The sequence below is a fragment of the Dasypus novemcinctus genome, chromosome 1, assembly GCF_030445035.2.
Source record: "Dasypus novemcinctus isolate mDasNov1 chromosome 1, mDasNov1.1.hap2, whole genome shotgun sequence".
Lineage (NCBI taxonomy): Eukaryota > Metazoa > Chordata > Mammalia > Cingulata > Dasypodidae > Dasypus > Dasypus novemcinctus.
Genome location: NC_080673.1, coordinates 65717091 through 65739374, shown reverse-complemented (window position 1 = coordinate 65739374; position 22284 = coordinate 65717091). Strand labels below are relative to the sequence as shown.

General features: G+C 32.5%; 1 long non-coding RNA gene across 1 annotated transcript in view; it reads right to left on the bottom strand.

Annotated features, from left to right (window-relative positions):
• Positions 1-4299: 4299 nt before the first annotated feature.
• The window catches only part of LOC139439378 (uncharacterized), a 40747-nt gene continuing 22762 nt past the window's right edge, over positions 4300-22284 (bottom strand). The window contains exon 3 of the long non-coding RNA XR_011649303.1: positions 4300-4567. This is a non-coding gene — a long non-coding RNA (uncharacterized lncRNA). The remainder of the gene's footprint in view (positions 4568-22284) is intronic.

Here is a 22284-nt window from a genome sequence, read left to right as displayed (position 1 = left end):
GAGGTTTTTAAGTGATAACAACCTTTATAAGTAATTGAATGATAGATATCAGTATCATTAGAGAACTTTACAGTTGATGATGTAAGAGTCTGGGAGAAGTCAGCATTAAAATGGTCTCCATAATTTCTTGGGGATGATAAGGTCACAGAAGACTAGCAGTCAAATGTTTGCTCTTTAAGAGCTTGGTTAGTATGAAAAGCAAAAGGCCCACAAAGCCTAAGTGATAGTCCCAAGGACTGAAATATATTGATAGCTTACTAAGGTTTTAATTGATATAATTTAAAATAACAACAACAAAAAAACTAAAATCTCTGGGTCTAATGAACAACCTATCTACATTCTTTGCAATAAAAGGTCATGGCTTTTCTCTGATTTCCCAGACCTGAACTATATTACAGATTCAGAACTTAAAGCACACCATATCTATATCTCTTTTCCCTTTAAAAAAGGACTTGTTACTCATTATCATATTGAATAAATGCTGTAGAAAAGGAAATACCCAAGGTGTTCAGGTATTACTAGACACTATCTCTGAGGTTACACAAATCTCAAGGCTGCAATTACCACTGCATTTAGAAAATGAAAGACTAGATTCAACAACACATGCTTGAAAACGCTTTAAAGAGTTTACCTCAGACTGTGACCTTTATTGAAATTACAATTTTCATTAAGACTATACACATCAACCTTCTTGCTTAAAAAGATTTTCCTTTGAAGAAAAGCAAATATATATCAATTAGCTAACCCAATCAAGTTTAAAAGGAGAATGTTCAGATAAACAAAATCTGAAGAGGTGAGGAACAAACTGAAAATCAGAGAAAATTGAAATAAGTAAAATATTAAAGTAAACCATTTTGTTCAAGCAATATGAGTAAATATGAAAAAGCTGGACAAAATGGAAAAATATTCAGAAAATAAAATAAACCCTATCTTGTGTAAGATTGACTTTCAAAGCAAAACACAAGGTTGTCCAAAAGTGTTCAAAAAAAAAAAAATGCATCTGGCCTGTTTTTAGTTTGCCAAAGTGCTGCCAATGCAAAGTAAAAGAAATGTGATGCCATTGAAAAGAGGATTTATTTGGGGGTAAATAATTGTTATTACAGATCAAGGTGGTGAAAAGCGTAAATCAAGTCACTGTAAGAGGTGTCTTCTCAGGAAAGTAGGCTTGTTGATTCTATTGTCAGGCATATGGCAAAGCAAGATGACTGCCAATCTCTGCCAAGGTGTCAGGCTTCCCTTCCAGTCTCACTATTTCCTGGTGAGCTGCTTTGTGGGCTCAGCCTCTTTGAGCTTCTCTGGTGTTCTGTTTTCCTGCAGTCTTCTCTCTCACATTATAGAATTAAATATGCTGCTCCCTTTTCCTGCATTTGTCTCTCCCTATGTCTCTGGGTTTATATCAGAAACCAGCAAAGGGGCAGAGACTCAACCTGAGTCATGTCTCACTGATGTAGTTCAATCCAAAGCCCTTAAGTGATCTTATCAAGTAATCTAATGAAAGGCCCCTGAAATGAAGTTAAGGCAATCAAAGGGTATCATGCCCAGAGGAATAGATTAGGTTACAAACATAATCACTCTCTTTTTGGGATACGAACTTCCACAAGGCCTAAACCATTTCATAAAAGGATTCTCCTTAAGAAGAGTTCTTTTAAGTGCTATTTAAACTTTTTCCAACAGTGAAATATAAATTAACTGATTTTAAAAAGTACATTTGTGAAACAAAACCCCAACAAACATTACCCAAATAAAAACAATTACAGAAAAATATTGATTATAAATATTGTGTGGAATGCATAGTGGGTTCCCAAAGATAGGTTCACCAGAAAACTATGAATGTAATATTATTTCAAAGAGAGTGTTTTCAAATGTAATTAAAATAAGTATCTGGAGATGGATTATCCTGGATTATCCAGGAAGGTTTTGAATTCTTATGAGAAAGTCAGAAGGATGTTTAAAGCAGAGGAGAAGGCCATATGAAGACAGGGGCAGAGAATCTTGTTATATAGCCACAAGCCAAAGAATTCCTGGAGCCACCAGAAGGCAGAAAAGTCAAGGAATAAAATCTCTCCTACAGTCCCTAGAGGGAGCATAGCCTTGTTGACACCTTGATTTTGGACTTCTGGCCTCCAGAACTGTGGAAGAATACATTTATGTTGTTTAAAGCCACCAAATTTATGGCCATTTTTTATGGCAGCCCTTGGAAATGAAGACAAATAGTGATGCAAATATTCTAAGTAAAATATCAACAACAAAATTCATCACTTGATTAAAAGGATAACTTTTCATAATCAAGTGGTGTTGTTCTATAAATGCTATGGTGGTTAAATATTAGAAAATACATTTGTATAATCATTATTTTAATACTTTAAGGAAATCATGATAACAACAAAAATAAGAAGAACCATGCCTATAGTATTTACTGTGTATCTGACTCTATTCAAGCATTTGAAGTTAATCATTACAACAAACCCATGAGGTAGTTTCATTATTTCACCTATTTTACATAAGAAATTGGAAGAAACACACATAAAGCAAGATTTAGTTGCTTTCTGAGATGATGTTTCCAAGAGATAGTGAAATGTGGTTTGAAATTCAAAGTGCCTGGGTCTAAAGTCCATATATTTTACCATTATGCTACAATCATCTCTGTGGATGTTGAAAAAGAAAATGACCTAATTTGATAATCATTCTTCCTTAAAACACTTGCTTTATCAAAATTATATGTGTAGTTACTTAACATGAGGAACTCAATCTCAACTGAAAAAAACAGAATCATGCTCAAGTGAGGGTACCAGAGTCATTCCTACTATAGTCAGAAATAAAACAAGGACACCTATCATTCCTATGATTGTCATAGTCAAATTATACTGGAGGTACTAAAATTCATAATAAGGTAAGAGAAAAAAAATCTATAAAAATTGTTGGTGAAAATTTAACTTGATTTTGGAATAAGTAATATGATTGCGTGATTCAAAATTATATGTATATATATGTATATAAATACAGAAAAGAGGAGAGAAGTAAGACAATTGTGCTTAATTCCCAGTTCCATATTCTTACCAGATAAGATTAGTTCAAGGAGAACATTGCACATTGCAGAATATTTGCAATCTTGTCAACACTAGGGTGAGATGAGCTATGAACACAGTTTGAGAGCTTAAGTATGACTAACCGGGATTTTGAAATATGGATGAGAGTGTACTGCTCAAGCCCTGCTCCTGAATTCTATGAAAATGAGACTCTCTCCTCATGGTAAAAAAATGATAATGAAAATATCTTCATGAAAATGAGTAAAGAACAATCAGGGATAGAACAATTAATGATTTAATTCTACCTTTGGGAATATAAGGGGAGGCATTTGGTGGCCTTTGTGGAGCAGAATAAAAGAATAAATCAGAAGAAAATGTTGGGTTTCTAATTAATGAACTAAAAGAAGAAAAACAGATACTCTGGGCTCCATGCTAAAAATGACTGTATTAAATCATAATGCTTTGGAAGTTTGTGGACTTTGAAATTTTAGCATAGAGGCCTTATGGCTTTGATTGTGATAAGGAGACACAAACAAGGACATGTGGGTACAAACTGGCTCATCTGCCCTAAGTTGCACCTCTACTGCTAAAGCAAGCAAGGCAGAGGTAAAAAAATATGTTACCTGCTCACAATCTGAGTCCTCCGTGCATATATACACACTTCACCTCATCAATTGCTACCCATTTAAGTAGGAAGTGGAGGGGCAGATGTCATCTATTCTTGGCCTCAAAGTTAGTCCAGACGTCAGTCTAAACCATCCTGACAAGAAGATATTGCTCCTAGTAGTAGCTTACCTCAGGCACTAATTTTGCCAAGTTGCTGTGCTGTCAAAATTTAAGGCAGATGATTATTACTAAATTTATGCATGTCAGATAAAATCATTTCAACTTAAGGAATCAATTAATAAGAAAGTAATCAAAAAGTGATCCAGACTACTTATTTTTATTTATAGTCTAAAAGTAAAGGTGAAAAAATCATACTTTCTTTATAATTTATGAAAATTTGGAACCATGGTGTTCAATATTCATGAAACACTAAGCATATGATATATAATAAGTTATTTTTATTAACTCAATGACAGAATTAAAGATATTATAAGTTCATTGGTTTATTTATTTTTAACACAATGGTAGAAACGTGGATGGAGTTGCTCTCCTTAGGTGGACTTTTTAAGCAGTCATGCCCACCAAACCAAACAGAACTGCATCATGACACACATGCCACAATTCTAACATCTGACCTTTTCCATGGTCTCATGCTGGAATGATTTACTTTGATCTGTGACTCAGAAAAAAATGACAAACTTTTCCTGTCTCCTTTCAAGAATTGTTTATATTTTATGCTCTCTTTTTGAACTGAAATCCATTATGACTGTTTCAGAAGACTTATTTTTCTCTCTTCAAACCTGCTTTAGATTTCCCTGGAGCTAAGTTGTCTGTATTACTCCTGCTCAGGTCAGACCAGCCTACCAGGTCCTTACATTGGGGCATATTCCAGCGGTAGAATTTTTTCAAGTCCAATGATAGAAAGCACCTAAATACTGAGGTATATACATGATAGAAAAACAATAATACATTAGTTAGATATTAGATAGATAGATGATAGATATGCATATACCTATACTATACATATTCATATATAGACATATGTACTCTCTGGAAATTCATTATTTTAAAGAAGCCTTTTCTAGCCTGTCTTATTTATTTGCATTTTTGATCTCCTGTTATGTACATCATTTTCCTCATAGTACCATGTTATGTGTAAGTAGTTCCCCAATAGTGATTGAGCAGTAATCACTATTTTACATTTTTTATATACATCATATAAGAAAAGAAGACAATCTACTACATAAAGGGTGTATGCAATTTAGCTTATTCATATTTTCAAATAATCAATGTTAGTACAAGAATGAGATGAGTTTATTCTGAAAGGTATAATGCAAAAAGTTTCTTTTTTAAGCTGTAATCTTGATAATTTTCATTAGTTTTCAGTGCATAAAGAGTATGTTACATTTTATTTTGTAGTACAGACTAATACTTTGTCAAATAATATAACAAGCTATATATAGTATATTATAGTATAGCATAGTAGAGTAGTACTGCAAAGAGTGTTCCTACTATTACGTTATTGAGGCCATGGAGCTTCAGGAAATCAATGTGTAATTGTAGAAATTTAGCCAATAGCATAAGCAGAGGATGAAATTTAGCTCATGGTCCTGTTACTGATATATCCATGTGTCTTCTATTAATAATGTTTCTGCTCTACCCAAAGTCACATATTTGTTAGAAAAATCTTACAAGCTATCACATTCTAAGAATAAAAAATGTCTTGTGGTTGATCAACTGCAATATTGGAAGTTACCCCAGAGAATCACATAGGACAACAAAGAATTAAATTTGGGATTCACACCAATGTAATTTTTTTTTACTTGGTTTTTGGCTGATTGGTTTAGTTTGGGTGTATGTACTTTTGTTGTAACTACTGAAGTTTATTCTCAATTGATCTCCAATTTATTTACTGGACAAATGTGAGATTATCTGAAATACATTTTCTCTTTTCTCCCTTCCCCCTAAATTTATTGTTTACTTGATGTGGAGGATTGAAACTTAATGCAACCCAGAAAATCATGTTGTTGAAGTTATTCCATTCCTATGGGTGAAAACCAATTGTAAATAAGGTCTTTGGATTAAGTTACTTCAGTTAAAGCATGGCCCAGGTTGGGTCTTAATCCTTTTACTTGAGTACATACATACATACATACATATATATATGTATATGTGTGTGTGTGTATATATATATATGAATGGGATGAATATAAAGAGAGAGAGAGCCACAGAAGCAAGAAGCTGAAAGCAACAAAACCTGGACAATAAGGGAGACCAGCAGACCCTGCCATGTGCCTTGTCATGTGACAGATGTGTCCAGGATCATGGGCAGCAGGTTTTCAGAAAGAAACCATGGTCTTAGCAATGTCTGATTTGGACATTTTTCCCAACTTTGAAAATGTAAGCTTGTAATCTAATAAATTCTCACTGTCAAAAGCTGACCAATGTCATGGTGTTGCATTTCAACAGCCTGGCAGACTAAAACAGGTGATTTGGTTGTTAGGAGATAGGATTTTGAATTCTCAATAAGCACTACCAGGTAAATTTGATGCAAGTCCTCATGTACAATCCTGAGAAACACTGCAACTGATCTTTAAAGTGAAGAAAACATTGTTTCTTCTTTGGTCTACTACTCTTGAGGTAGAGTATTTTATTGTATTTTATTTTACTTCATTTTATATTATTTAATATAGATTCATTATATGCAAATTTATTGGGCTAAGGGTTACACTGACTATCAAATAAAATTATTTAAAAGTTTGGGTGGGGTTAAGATAAAAGTGCTGTGGTTTAATCTATTGTTTTTGTTCCTCTTTTATATATTTGATGAGGGAGAGCTTATCCCAGTATAAATTTCCAGTGAAAAATGCCTGCTTTTAGACTACAGCTCATTATTAACCACTTCAAACAACATTTATGTTAAACCACTTCTAAAATATTATATAGCTGGTCCACTGACAGAAGTTTTAAAATGTGTCCACCTAATTTAATATATATATAATTTTTAAACAGAAATTAATAATTATAAGGTGCTTTTTCTATAGAAAAAGCAATGTTAGTATCTCTCTCTTTCTCTCTTTCTCATTACCATGTATAAAGCTTAGAATCTAATGTTAACTACAGAAAAGGGGAGCAATTACATTCTAGAGAAATTCTTCTACAAAATCAAATTAAAATTGATACTATAAATCATATGATAGATTTTTCCCTTTACATATTCTAGAAATGGGCACATAAATTACTTACCCATTTTCTTTTTAATACTTTAGTAATATACTAGTTGGAAGATTGACTAACTTGGAGATGAGAAAAATTAAATAAGTTTGAATTTGTGTGCAAAATATTAGTATATTTTATTATTAAAGTGTTTCTTAGGCAATTATTTTCACAGACATCTGTTTATAAGCATGAATATTCTTCCAGATAAGCAAGTGATCATTCTGTGTATAATAAAAAGATGTTTGTATTAGAAACACAAATTTAGTTTGCTCAGTTTCATCAGAAAAGTAGTTTGAGAAATTTCCCATAGATACATACCAATTTCAATAGAATTTTTTCTTGATATATTTCCAGGTAAGCCAACAATATTCTATAGGTATCCAATTTAATAGGGAGAACAGGGTGACAGAATATACCTAATATTTATTGTATTTTAAGTTTATAATAGTAGATACTAGGCATTGTTACTGTGGCATATTTTTGAGAAGTTCCAGAATAAGAAAATGGCTTAAAAGTGAGATTTTTTTTCTTTCTGTCTCTGATTTTGCCTTGAAGAGTTAAACCAGGGCTTAGAGAATGAAAGAAGGAGAAGAAAATAAAAGCAAAAGGTTAAGGGCGAGCAAACTGATGATAAGAGTAAGAACCATTCCCCACAGAGAAACCGGAAGCAGGGTGGAAAAGACCAAAACGACACGCCGTCTTCCAGTGTGTCTCTGATTTCTCCAACCCCCCTTCTCACCAATAATGTGTCACCTGTGAAAAATCTACTATTCTCCACAAAGCAGCATGTGCAATTTCCCTTGTCCCCCGAGAGGCATGGGGTGATGCAGAATCAGACCCACGTGGATGCTGCCCGCACAGGGGTTTTCTGTCCCCTCTAAGAAAATCCAAGTTAGAAAAACCTAATTTTTAAATAGGATTTGCTAACATATCTGACACACCTTTGCTTCAAACATTTTCTCTTTCATTCTGTACAGAAATAAACCTGCCCTCTGTACCAAAGGAAGACACTATCTCTATTTCCAAATCTGTTTGCTATAAAATATCCTTCAAAACAGTCAGGTACAAAAGGTGGACATGTAGAAACACCATGGAAAATTGTTTCTTGAACCTTAAGAGGTATTTTAATTATAACGTGTAAAAGGCAGCATAAATTTTTAAGTTAGGGTTTTGTATTTTGTGTGCATTTAGATTGTTGGGGATCACTTTGGAAGGCTAGTGATAAGCAGCAGGTGAAAATCGTGATTGTGACATTTGCGGGGTGATCTAGGATGAAGATGATTTATCAAGGAAATTGGGAGTGAGCATTTAGCATTAATAGAATCATACATAGGTTTTTGATCTAGGGAACTGAGAGAACTTAGTAATATTGACTAAGGAAATGATTGCAAGAACAGAAGCAGATTGGAAACAGGGTAAGAGAAGTGAAGATTCATTAATTCAACTTTAATAGTAGAATAATAAAGACTTGCATGCATATATATTTTCTAAATGTCTCTGAGCATAAAAATATGCATAGTCATCCTGTTAGAGATTAAACCCCAAATAATCATATGCTCTTTTCAAATTTTCCTTTTCGTGTCTACTTATGTATACTAGATACCCTTTAAAACTATATAGCTGATTTTAAACTAAAAATAGCAATATGGAACCATAGAGAAATGACTGCAAATAGGACTATTATTTGCATTGAAATGTTTGGAAAGATTATGTTATAATTTTAAAAATCCTGATCCTATTAAGATTTTGTGTTAATATAAAATGAAGCTGGATGTAGATTTTATGGTGTTTTAGTCAAAGATACATCATAAGATATTCTTTAATATTTGCTTAAATAAAGAAAAATTTGCCCATATTTCAAATTACTGGCTCAAGCTCTGTTAGGCCAAGTAAATTCCCAATATCCATATGAATGTGGAATTAAGCTATGTCAAATTTTAAACATTTTAATTTTTAAAAAATTTTTAAATTATCGACTGGTGAGCTTGTCACATCTTATTCATAGTGCAGCAGCATTATGTTGCATATTCTAATCTAATGGAGAATAAAGGAGGAAAAAGAACAAAGTTTAAAATAAAATAGTCTCTCACTATTCTTGTTTCCTTGACTTTTGTTCCTCTAGGACAGCTGAAGATATTTAGTTCCATTATTTTCTGAGTAGCTCATGAATATTTCAGTTCCAAATGGTTGAATGTTCTTTTCACTTCTCCATTTAAATTGCTCACAAATATGTTTTATATGTGTGTTGCTGGGAGACTTGGCAATTTAGGGGTTTTACTTTTTTTTACAGTGAAACAACAGACTACATAGAGAATATAAATGTTTATCATGTTTATTTAAGATTTTGCAGTACAATGGGTATATCACATGATGTCTTTAACTTTTAATAATGAAATAGCTATTTTATTTTAATAAACATGTGAAATAAGTTTTTGAACATTTAGATTTTAGTGCACATAAACAGAGTTTTGAACTAGACCGTTTTTCACTTCTTTCTATAAGATACTTCCTTTGTATCTCTTCATATAAGCCTTTTGAAAGGGTTGAAAAGACAGGTAAAGTGTTTCCTAATCATTGCTCTCACTGGACTTTTATGTAAAACACATCTGAAATGCAGGTGGCATCAAGGTCTTGGCTCTCTAGATATGGTATTATAATAATATAATAAATATTATAGCACAATGTTGCACACAAACTCCATGATTCTCATATCTCTGAAAGCAATTAAGATAGACCTGGGTGGATTTGGGGAAGCAGGTTTATGGTGTCCTGCTAATATTTATAGGATTTTGTGAAATTAGTGAAAATCTTCTAAAGATTCTTAAAAACCAGTCATCTTGATGCACATTTTAAGGGTAGGTCTGAAATGCATAGCTGAATTAATTTATTTTCAATCATGGCTTATTTTCAAGTATAAAGAAGGGAGAATTAAACACTGTCAACAATTCCGTCCAAATTTGGAAGTTATTAAATAAATGAAACAATTAAATAGAATTGGCAAAGCAAATTAATTATCTGAAAATAAGAAAAAAATATTTAATGAAGTTGTTTTGCTTCTGTCATATTTTCTCCTGAGTACAGTGCTTTTCTATGATTCATTCACATCATCCCATGCTTATCAGTTACTTTAGGTTCAGAGAAATGGTAGTACCTTTTGCTATTTAAAGAAAATTGCTTGACACCTTTAGCCCAGGTAATGAGATTAAAAAGAACTAACTTTACAGCAGTTAAAAAAGTAGTTTAGAGGTTAAAAATGTCATCTTTTAAGAATTGAAAAAATATATAAATTAGTAGTCTACTTTAATTTAACTTAATATATTAATCGGTGTGCAAGAGAGCAATAATTCTAAAAGAAGAATTGATCTGATGAAAAAATATCAAAAAAAACAAGCTCATTGTCAATATGCAATACCTCTTAGGACAATGTTCTTAACTTAGGTATTTGGTCAGAATATAAGGAATTCATGTGGAAGAGACATATTACCATCTGCTGATGCAAAATGCATCATGTCTAATATTATAGAATATGCTAGTGATATGAACTTCAGTTCCTCCTTTCCCACTGCCTGAAGAATACGTATCTCAGGTAAACTACTTTATTCTGGAAACAAGGTTTGAAAGATGTTAGAGAAATAGACAATTTTTAATGCTGAGCATCCTTTATGAACTCATTTTATATCTTTATGCTAGAGAAAACATAGTAATATAGTACTATTATTGTAATACCTAATTAATTTTGGCTTCCATTTTTCATAAAACTCAAAACAACAGAGGATAAGAAATAATGAATATAAGATCAGTTGAAAAAATAAGATGAGCAACAATATACCCTCTGTAAGGTAAGAAAAACACAGGGTTATACCTGAAAATATTTACATAAAATGATAATACTTTATATTGAGGCCCTCGAAAATCCAAAAGATTAAATACATTTAATGTGAAATAGGTGTTAAATTTGTAGTAATGACATGCAAGTATTGTAATAAGAAAATAGGTGTGGGAGGTATAAAGCCATTATAAAATATACTAAAAGTTGGATATATTGGGAAGCACACTTGGCCCAGTGGATAGAGCCTCTGTCTACCACATGGGAGGTCTGCGGTTCAAACCCCGGGCTTCCTTGACCCGTGTGGAGCTGGCTCATGCACAGTGCTGATGCACGCAAGGAGTGCCGTGCCACGCAGGGGTGTCCCCCGCGTAGGTAGCCCCACATGCAAGGACTGCACCCTGTAAGGAGATCCGCCCAGTGCAAAAGGAAGTTCAGCCTGCCCAGGAATGGTGCCGCACACACACAGAGCTGACACACAAGACGATGCAACAAAAAGAAACACAGATTCCCGTACTGCTGACAACAACAGAAGTGGACAAAGAAGAACACACAGCAAAGGGACACAGAAAACAGACAATAGGGAGGTTGGCTGGGAAGGGGAGAGAAATAAATAAAAAATAAAATCTAAAAAAAAGTAAAAAAAAGAATATTGATATGACTACCTGAGAGAAATATGGGCAACCACTTAAAACCTAGCATACTGTACATATATATAGAAGGGTGATGCAATAGTTTCTCATAACAAACACATTTTATATGATTCTTTTTTATGATTCATGATTCAAAAAACAACTTTGTATTTTCCAATTCAGTGATTCATTTAGTTAGAAAACATGTTGACTGATACCATTCAAGTAGTCTTAAGTTATTAGAACAGTTTTCCCGAGTATTATTACCTATGTACTGATTTTATGGGTCTCAGTGGTTAGAAACGTATCGTGATACTGACAAGAAAGGATAATTAATAGAGTCTCAATTCCATTTTTCAAAACAAACACACATATATGCCTACTTAATTAAAGAGCAGTATTATCTAAACCACTTAAACACACCTAAAACAGTTAAGACAAAAAAACAGGAAATAATTTGCATCATTTCTACTGAACAGAATTAAGGATTATGTTGCTTTTAATACATCATAAATAAGCTGATTCTTTGAGGGGAAATTTTAGAAATTAAAGGTTTGACCCATTCAGTATAATGTTGTACTGGCATTTACATCAGATGTCTGTGAAGAATGTCCAGGAATGTGTATAGAAAAGAATATTATTATTCTTTCCTCATTTTCTTTGCTCTCTTCAATAGATGGCTGCTGATTTTCAGTTAATTATGAATTGCATGATGAAGGAAATGGGCATGATTTTTAAAAAAATGAGATGAAAGTGACAACAAAATATGGAAGATTCTGTAATGTGATGTGACTGCTGTCAAAAGCACAATTAGTTTGAAATTAAGTATCCTTGCTATCACTGAAAATGTGAAAAATGTAGATATAAGGCATAGATGGGCCTTCTGAAGTGTCTGAATACATTTTGTATCTGAATACATTGTTCCAAAGATATGCCTCATCGTGTTAATTGTATGTCCCAAGCAAATACCATATTTCTTCTAATAAGGACACCCATACTTTTTTTAAGAGTGACTTGATATCACCAGTCACAATTAATACTTGTAATATCCCCAAAAGTCATTATTATATTATTATTATTAATATTAATATTATTCCAAGAACAAGAAGCAGGGATACAGATTTGAAGTGACAGAAAAGTGACTTCATGTGGATTATCCAGGACCAGAACACAGATCTTCTGCAGCTCAGCTATTTCAGAGTTCCTTCCTGCTCAGTTGTGTATGTAAATTAGAATAATTTACTTATTAACGCTTAGAAATGTTTACATAAACTAAATTATTTAAACATTCCTGTAGAGTGTATGCCTTAGAAGCCATTAATGTAATACAGAGATTTAAAAGAAAATACTATGAAGTACAAATAGCAAATACTATATGTTAAAATTTAACAGGGAAAATATTTGAGAAGAGACAGATATTAGAAATAACTATCAAAAGAGTAAACATTTAAAGAAAATGTTTAAGGAAGACTTTGTGCAACAAAGTGTAGAAGGGGAGAAGATTGTTCAAGTTTGGTAATGTATCAATGATTTTTCAAGTTATTATGTTGAGTTAGTTTAAGTATTATTCCTTAGAGGTAAGACTTTGGAACTTACTCTATTTAGTTAACTATTCTGTTCTTTATAATTCTAAAATATATATAAGGTTAATATTCAGAACTCTTAACAACTCGTTCAGTGAAAGCACATCCCCATTTGAATAAATGCTCAATTGTCCAATAATTATTCCAATAGTTGTCTCCTAAATAGCTCTATTTCTTAATTTAGCAAATGAAACCTTTATTTAGGGTCTCCTACTGGGGAAGTCATGGGTACACACTCAGCAGCCATCTCTCAGCTCTTGCCTACTGTGATGGTTTGAAGCTGGATGGACCCCACAACATTATGTTCTTAAAGTTAATTCATTCTTTTGGGTGTAAACTTACTCATTGTAAGTTACTTCAGTAAGGCAAGGTCCAGGGTGGGTCTTAACCCTCTTACTGAGACAGAGAGCAAGAAAGAGCCCATCTGCAAGAACCAAACCATGGATGCCAGAAGCTGAAAGCAACAAAACAGGGAAGGGAAAAGAGAGATAAACAGACACAACCATGTGCCTTGCCATGTGACAAAGAAGTTCAGGACTGCTGGCAGTTGGTCTTCCAGGAGAAAGCTGATCTTCTAGGAGATAGAGGAATGATTTCTTGATTTCTTGATTTGTACATTCTTACAGTCTAAGGACTACAAGCTTGTAAGTTTTTAAGTCTGCACTGTAAAAGCCAACCCGTTCATGGTATATTGCTTTTGGCAGCCTAGTCAATGATACACCTACCCTTTTGTCTCATCTTCTACTGAATGAAGATGTTTCTATTCCACATCCTGGTAGGATGTTAAGTATAATGTAAAGATACAGCCAGATCTTACCCTGAAAACTGGGAGCAAGTATCTCCATAAACTAATCAAGGTGGGGATTTTCAGTGCCAGGGCCTTCTCCACACCAGGTAGTGGATAAATACCATGCTCAAGCTGTGTAGATTAGTATCTCTTTTCTGAGATGAGGTGTTGCATGCAGAGCTGCCATCTACTGACCCAGACCTGAGAGCAGTTTTAACCACCCTCGGTGACAGGCTAAGATGGGATTTCTTCCCTGACTTCTTTGGACACTTTGTGCTTTGTAACTTATAGATTCAATGTAATTCCAATCAAATTTCCAACAATCTCCTTTGCAGAAATGGAAAAGCCACTCATCAAATTTACATGAATGGTTTAGGGGCTTTGACTAGCCAAAGTTATCTGGAAAAGCAGAATTACGTTGGAAGACTCACTCTTCCCAATCTTAAAACATATTAAAGAAAATAAACAGTAATGAAAAGAGTGTAGTGCTGGCACAAGGACAGACATATAAACTAATGGAATCAAATGAGAGCTCATAAGTTATCCTTCATATTAATGGACAAGTGATTTTTTACCATGGGACAAATGCCACTCAATTAGGAAAGAATAGTCTTTTCACAAATGGTGCTGAGGAAACTGGATTTCTATTTGCAAAAGAATAAAGGAGTACCCCTACCTCACACCACATACAAAAATCAACTCAAAATGGATCAAAGACATAAAGATAAGAGACAGAACTATCAAAGTCCTAGAAGAAAATGTAGGGAAGCATCTTCAAGATGTTGTGGGTAGGCAATGGTTTCTTAGCCTTTGCACTCAAAGCACAAGTAACAAAAGAAAAAAATTAAATAAATAGAACTCCTCAAAATTAAAAACTATTGTGCTTCAAAGGACTTTTTCAAGAATATGAAAGATCAGACTATGCAATGAGGGAAAATATTCAGAGCCACATATCTGACAAAAGTTTAATATATAAAGAATATATAAAGAAATCCTTTAACTTAATGACTAAAAGACAACTTGATTAGGCAATACACACAAGACTTGAATAGACATTTCTAGAAAGAAGGTATATACATGGCCAAAAAACACATGAAAAGATGCTCAACGTCTTTAGCCATCAGAGAAATGTAAGTCAAAACCACATATGATACTCTTTCACTTCCACTAGAATAGTGGGACAAAATGGAAATTTATATGTGTTGGAGAGAATGTGGAGAAACAGGAATACTCCTTCATTACTGGTGACAATGAGCAACTGTGGAACACAGTTTGACCATTCCTCAGAAAGTTCAGCATAGAATTACTCTATGATATCTAATCTGACTTGTAAGTATAAACCCAAAAGAATTGAAAGCAGGGACTTGAGCAGCTGTATACACACCAGTGTTCCTAGTGGTTTTATTCACAATTGCCAAAAGATAAAAACAACCCAAGTGTCCATCAACCAATGAATCAAAAACAAAATGTGGTCTATACATACTGTGGAATATTATTCAGCCATGAAAAGACATGAAGTTCTTATATATGTGAGAACATGGATGGATTTTGAAGACATCATGAATGAAATAAGCCAGAAATAAAAGGATAAATATTGCATGATTTCACTGATATTAAATAATTAATATAACAAATGCATAGAGTCAACATCCAAAATATAGGTTACCAGGAGATGGGGTGCATAGAAGGAATAGGGATTTAAGGCATAAAATGTATAGATTTCTTATTTGGAAAGGTGGAAATGTTTTGGTAATAGATGGTGGTAATGGTAGCACATTATCACTGTAATTAACACACTAAAATATATATTGGAATTATACTAACTTTATATATGGTTAAAAAGAGAACTATTAGGTTGTATATATGGTAATAGAATGATTTTTTAAAATTGGTAAAATTACATTACACAGTGAACCCTAAGTTAAACCATTGACTATATTTAATAGTACAATTATAATATGTTTTCATCAATTATGAAAAATGTGCCACATCAATGCAAAGTGTTAATAATAGAGCAGAATATGGGAGTCCTGTACTTTAGGCATGTTGTTCTGTAAACCTACAACTTCATTAATTAAAAATTCCATGTCTAATGGCAAGGCTGTCATAATAGGATTTTCTTGACTTATATCTTCTTTAGAAATGTTGTCAATAGAAACTAATAAATAAAACCAAATGTTTTAAATTTTACATGAGATTTTAATATCCTGACTTAACTTTCAAAAGTTTATAAAATAATATAGTTAATTAAAATGTTTAACTGGAATAGCTTCTGAATATATGAGTTTAAGGATATATAATAACACTGTTATTTGGAAATATGAATAATGTTCAAGCAGACATCAAATACCACCTCTTTGTATTTACAAAGCACACAGCCTAGGCAAGGCCGCGATCTAACACATATTGTAGAGAAAACATCAAGAATCTAGTTTCTTCACATAATGAAATTGTAGGCTAAATACTAGATAAACTTCTTGTCATCTCCCATTTAGTCATAGTTGAGAAGCAGAATTTTAGTGACAGAGAAATGTTCTTTATGTGCAATCTGAATTTGAACCATCTATTCTAATTAGAAAATATTATAGTTTCTTGACAAGGAGAGGTCAAATTAATGCAAACCAAGTATGAAATAAAGAAGAACCAAAACAGTGAAATTCTAACTACAGGGGAGTAATGTTAATGTGATCATTGGATATAGGGATGTGAGATTTCTTTTAGGTGTCTTAAGAGTTTTTAGCATATACTCTGTGTATGTTGGGGAAGGACACAAAGAGCATATTTAAACAGTTACTGATCAAAATATTAAGTGTATATATTAAACATATAGTAGTCTAGTAGAAGATCATTTTAGTCATTCATGGAATGGAACAAGAAGTTAAGTTTGACAGAGATTGACAAATCCTGGTCTAGGCTATGTTTTTTGACATATTTGTCTTTTGGTTCTCAGAACTTTCTAAAACTTCTAGCGATCTCTCTGCCTAGGGACTATTTCCAATATTATATCTGATTTTCTCCTTTGTCAAACCAATATAGTCATAGGCACAACAGATGAACACGAATCCCAAAATGAAAACAAAAACAAATTAGTTACAATATATTAAAAGGCAGAGAAAAGAATGAATATCTACAGAAGTTCATTCTACCAAACATAAAGTATAGGAGAAGTTTAATTCCATGACAAAAGTAAGCCAATAAATCATAGAACTGGAGGGGAGCATTGTGTTCAATTATTTCAGAATTTCATTTTACAAATGAAGAGACTAAGGATTAAGTGTTTATTCATGGAGCTAGTAGGGTATAATCTAATGCTAGGCTTTTGAGTACATTCTTTCTATCTCAGGGAAAAGTAGGATAAAGTCGCTTGAAGAAGAAATGTGGTTGAAGCATAAAATGTTTTATTTTCCTGTGGACATTTTGGCATTCAGTTTACAATTTCTCATTTGAAGCACCTTGATGTAAAAGTATTTATCCTTGAAATTAGTGAATCTAGACAATGAAAATAAGTGAAAAGTACTGAGACAAGATGGTTCTTTTCCCATCTCATTGACTGATCTTAGGATTCTATGATTCAAATATTATTTGAACTACTTCATAAATAAAGCATTTTTAAGGAAGAATGTGAGATACTCTGAATTCACTAGGTCTTAGTTAGGATAGATCAGCAAATAAAAGAACATGACCAATTATTTACAGGTATAACAGTACAGGTAATGTGAAAGGAAAACTTTCAATAAACAGTGATGTGAACATATTATATTTCTATTATGAATTTCTGTAAATTGTAAATCTCATGTCATGGTCTATGATAAGATCAATTTTGCATTTCATAAAAACACTCTGATAGATTGAGAAGGGGTAAAATTGAAACCAGAGTTCTGATTAATAGGCTTCCAAAATAACAAAGGCAAGAAATAAGATGAATCTGAACCAAGGTGGTAACAGTGGGGATAAGGAAAGTAGGATTAATATAGAAATGATGTAGAACTGAGTAACGATGCAGAGGTTTGATACATAAGACTAGTGCTCAGGAGAGAGGTGCAGTCTTGTGAATGATATACCTGAAGACAGTAGTACATGAAGTGGTGAGATTTCCCAGAGATTAAACAAGAAGATCATACATCACTAGGAAAGAGTAGGCAGTACCATAAGAGGAGAGAAAAACAAAACAAAACAAAATGAAAAACAGTAAACAAGATATGGAGGAGAACCAATCTCACAGACGCCACCAGAGTAAAGAAGTTTATGAATGAAGGCAACTGAGTCGACAGCTATAAAGAGATCATACACAGTGAGATCCAAGGCATTTCCCACCCCTTTCCAAAACTTCATCCCTGCCATCTTTTGATGCCAGAATGTGTCATATAATTCCCCATTATAAAATCCATCATAGTCTCCCATAAATTACATCTTAAACTTCTTGGGACTCATCCCAGCCATTCTATTGTGGCACTATTTTTGTCAGTCTTAAAAATATCCCTAATCCCCATTTTGCTTGTCTGTAAAATGTGATTACTTGATAGTAGGAAAACACAAACAGGTTTGTCAGATGTAATATGTTCTAGATAGCATCTTGAACATGCTAGGTGCTGAATAGTTAGCAACTATTACAACCACTTATAATGCTCATTTGAGATTAACTTGATATTTAAGGCTGTTCAGGACTTGGATCCATGTATTTCTATAATTTCATCTCTTGCTGCATTAGCCACTGTCCTTTTTCCCAGCAACATTAAATTACTTATAGTTTCCTAAATGCATTGCAAATTTCAATCTGTTTATGAATCATGCCTTTTTCACATCAACTTCACCAGAGCACTGTGAATAATATCAGTCTTTTATTAGGAAGTACCACCATATGTTGGTGTCTTCTCTTTAGATGTCCTTAATTCTTATGTTGGCAAATTATGACAGTAACTAAAAATTCATTAATAAATAGGGAAAAGGAATTAAGGCTCAGCTGTCCTAAATCCCTTAGTTTCTCAGTCCATTAAATGGGTATGAAAGGAATCACCAATAAATTTCACTCTTTGGACTCTCTGATAGTAACCCATGAATAAAAAAAATGGCATTTTCCCTGTACCTGAAAGAATATCACAGGAACTGATGTTAGATTTAATTCATTGAAATGTTCATATTCATGGATGAAATGGAGTAATGGGAATCCTAATGAAATTCCCAAAAGATATATAATACGAAGAGGAAATAATGAAAAATAGGAAGAATGGCAACATCCCTCATGATAGTAAAATAATTTGTTAGAAAAGGAAATTAGCTCTTTAAGTCGTGCAGGCCAAAGAAATAAATCTTTGGGGAAATAATAAAGCAACATTGATTCTTATGTACAAAAAGAAAAAAAAATAACATGATATAATTGATTTCATAAGTAGTGAGAAATTGCTGTCATCTAGGTAAATGACTGTAAAAGTGAAGAGAGCATATTTTTACCTTAGCCCATAACCTCAAGAGAGCTAGTAGTAGGACATGACATAAATTAATTAGGAGAGTTGATTAGGTTATTTAGGCTCATCTATTTAATAAAACCACATTTGAAATGTGTCTTTTTGTTTTTTGCTTCATTTTTAAAAAATTTGTTGCCAGCTTTTAAAACTGTTCCAACTTTTTTTTTTTAATAGGCATGTCTAACTACTTTTTGATAACATTACATCATCTAAACATGCTGGGTATTCTACATGGTATCTATGTACTTTCCAGTTTGTTACACATTATACCCCTTACCTACAGCCTTCCTGATAGTGAATTAAATTGTCAGTTGGTATTTATAATGCTGTTAATTTTCTTATAATAGTGAATTAAGAAAAATGAATATTTTTAACATCTACATAAAAGTAAGACATTTAAATATAGACTGAGAAGACCATGTGTTTCAAGAAAATGCAAGAATGTATATATACACATATATACATATGTATTTGGTAACTGCTTTATTGACATTTGATTCATGTCAATAAAATTCACCCAATTAAATTCAATGGTTTTAAGTATATTCACAGCATTGTACAACCATTGCCCCAATAAATTTCTAAATATTTTCATCACTTCTTAAAATGAGTCCATTTTGGACTGTAACTTTTATAAATATTGATGAAATTTAACATGACCTGTATCCATCACTGCAAGATCATGTAGAACAATTCCATCACCCCAAAATGTAAACCATAATGTAAATCATTGACCATGGTTAGTAGCAATGTTTCAATATTTGTACATTAGTTGTAACAAATGTACCATCCACATGCAAAATGTTATTAAATAATAGGAGAAAGGGAATAGGGGGAGAATACTGGGTATATGGCAATCTGTTATATTCTGTACGTAACATTTCTGTAACTGAAAACTTTTTTGAAGACAAAATGAAAAAAAAAAAGAAGAAGAAAAAAAAGAGAGTCCTTATACTTCAATGAACACTTTCCAGTCTTCCCAACTCCCCCAACACTAGTAGCCACTGGTCTACTTTCAGTCTCTAAAGATTTGTCTGTTCTGGACAGAACACATAAATGAAACAATGTAATATATACTCTTTTGAAATGGATTATTTCACTTCTCATGATGTTATCAAGGCTCACCCATGTTTTAGCATTTATCAGTATTTCATTCCTTATTATGTCTGAACAATATTCCATAGCATAGGTATATCACTATTTCTTTTTTAATCCAATCATCAGTTGATGGGTAATTGGGTTGTTTCCATCTTTTGGCTATTATGAGTAGTGCTCATTTGGCCCTTCATGGCCAAGTGTTTGCATGAAACACGTTTTCATTTCTCTTGGGTGTATCCTAGAGTGGAATTCCCCACTCATATCATAAGTGTGTTTAACATTTTGAGGAACTACTAAACTTTTCCAAATTGGTAGCACTCTTTTACAATCCCACCAGCAAAGAATGAGGATTTCAATTTCTCCAGATTCTTGCTATCATTTCTTATTGTGTGCCTGTTGTATTTTATCCATCCTTGTAGATGTGAAGTGGTATCTCCTTTTGGTTTTGATTTGCATTTTCCTGATTGCTAATGATATAGATCTTTCCATGAGTTTATTGGCCATTTGTTTACCTTCTTTGGATAAAATGCCTATTCAGATCATTTATTCATTTTTAAATTTATTTTACTATTGACTGTTTCTTATTCATGGAATATCTTTAATAATCAAGAAGAAAACATAAAATTATAGAAGATTCCAGAAGATGATATGTATTAATAAAAGATAAGTAAATAATGAAGATTTTATGGATATTTCTCTTTAGAAAAAGTTCAAATGTACACAAATTTTGGTATACATTCCAAGACTAGACTATTTACAAAATGAAAACTTTTCTGCTACCCCAAGTTACCTAATGCAAAAGCCTACATTTTCTAAAACTTAGTAGTTTTCATGGGATTCATCTGCCTCTGCCTAGCATGCTTCTTCAGATAATCTTTTAAAAGTAAAATAAAAGGAACAAGTTCTGTTAGTGTTGCATTCCAAGAAAAATTGTCTGCAAATAAGTCAATTTCCAATGATCACCCTTTTAAAGATTTTCATCTGCCAATGAATTTATTTACCCAGTTTTAAAATGAATTATTTTTCTTTTTGTTACTGAGTTGTAAGAGTTCTTTGGATACAAGTATTTTACCAATATATGATTTTAAAATATTTCTTCCATTATATGGCTTGTCTTTTCACTGTCTTAATAGTGTGCTGTGAAACACAAATTTTTTCTTTTCGTGAAGTCCAATTTTCTTTTGTTGCTTTTTGCTTTTATTCCATATCTAAAAAATATTGCCAAATCCAAGGTCATAAAAAGTTACTCCTATTTTTCTTCTAAGCCTTTTCTAGCTTTAGCTTTATCATTTAGGTCTATTTTGAAAAGATGATTCTTTTCTCATTGATTTGTTTTGATACGTTGTTGAAAGCCAATTAACTGTAAATGTGATGATTTATTTATGGGTTTTCAACTCATTGCCATTGATCTATATATATATAAGGATAGACATATGCCAGTATCACACTCTATTGATTATTGTTACTTCATGTTAACTTTTGAAATTGAGATATATGAGCCCTACAAATATTCACCTTTGACAAGTTTGTTTTGCTAGTCTGGATCCCTTAATGATCCACATGTATTTTATGATCAGATTGTCAATTTGCATAAATAAACCAGCTGAAATCTCCAAAGGGATTGCAATGAATCTATAGATCAGTCTCTGGAGTATTCCTTCTTAATAATATTAAGTTTTCTGATCCATGAAAATGGGATGTCTTTCATTTTACTTAGATCATTTTTAATTTTTTTTTAGTGTTCAGAGCATAAGTTTTGAATTTATGTTATTAAATCTATGTGTTTGTATTCTTTCTAATGTTATTTGAAACTAAATTGCTTCCTTAGTTTCATTTTCATATTGCTATTGCAAATGTACAAAAATATTGATTTTTGTGTATTAAGCTTGTATTCTGCAATATTGATTAAAACTATTTTATTAGTTCTAAGAGTAGTTTAGTGGATTTCTTAGACTTTTTTGTACAGAAAATCATGTCTTCTGGAAGTGGAAATACGTTTTCTTCTTCCTTTCCAATTTGGATACATTTTTTTTTTCATTTTCTTG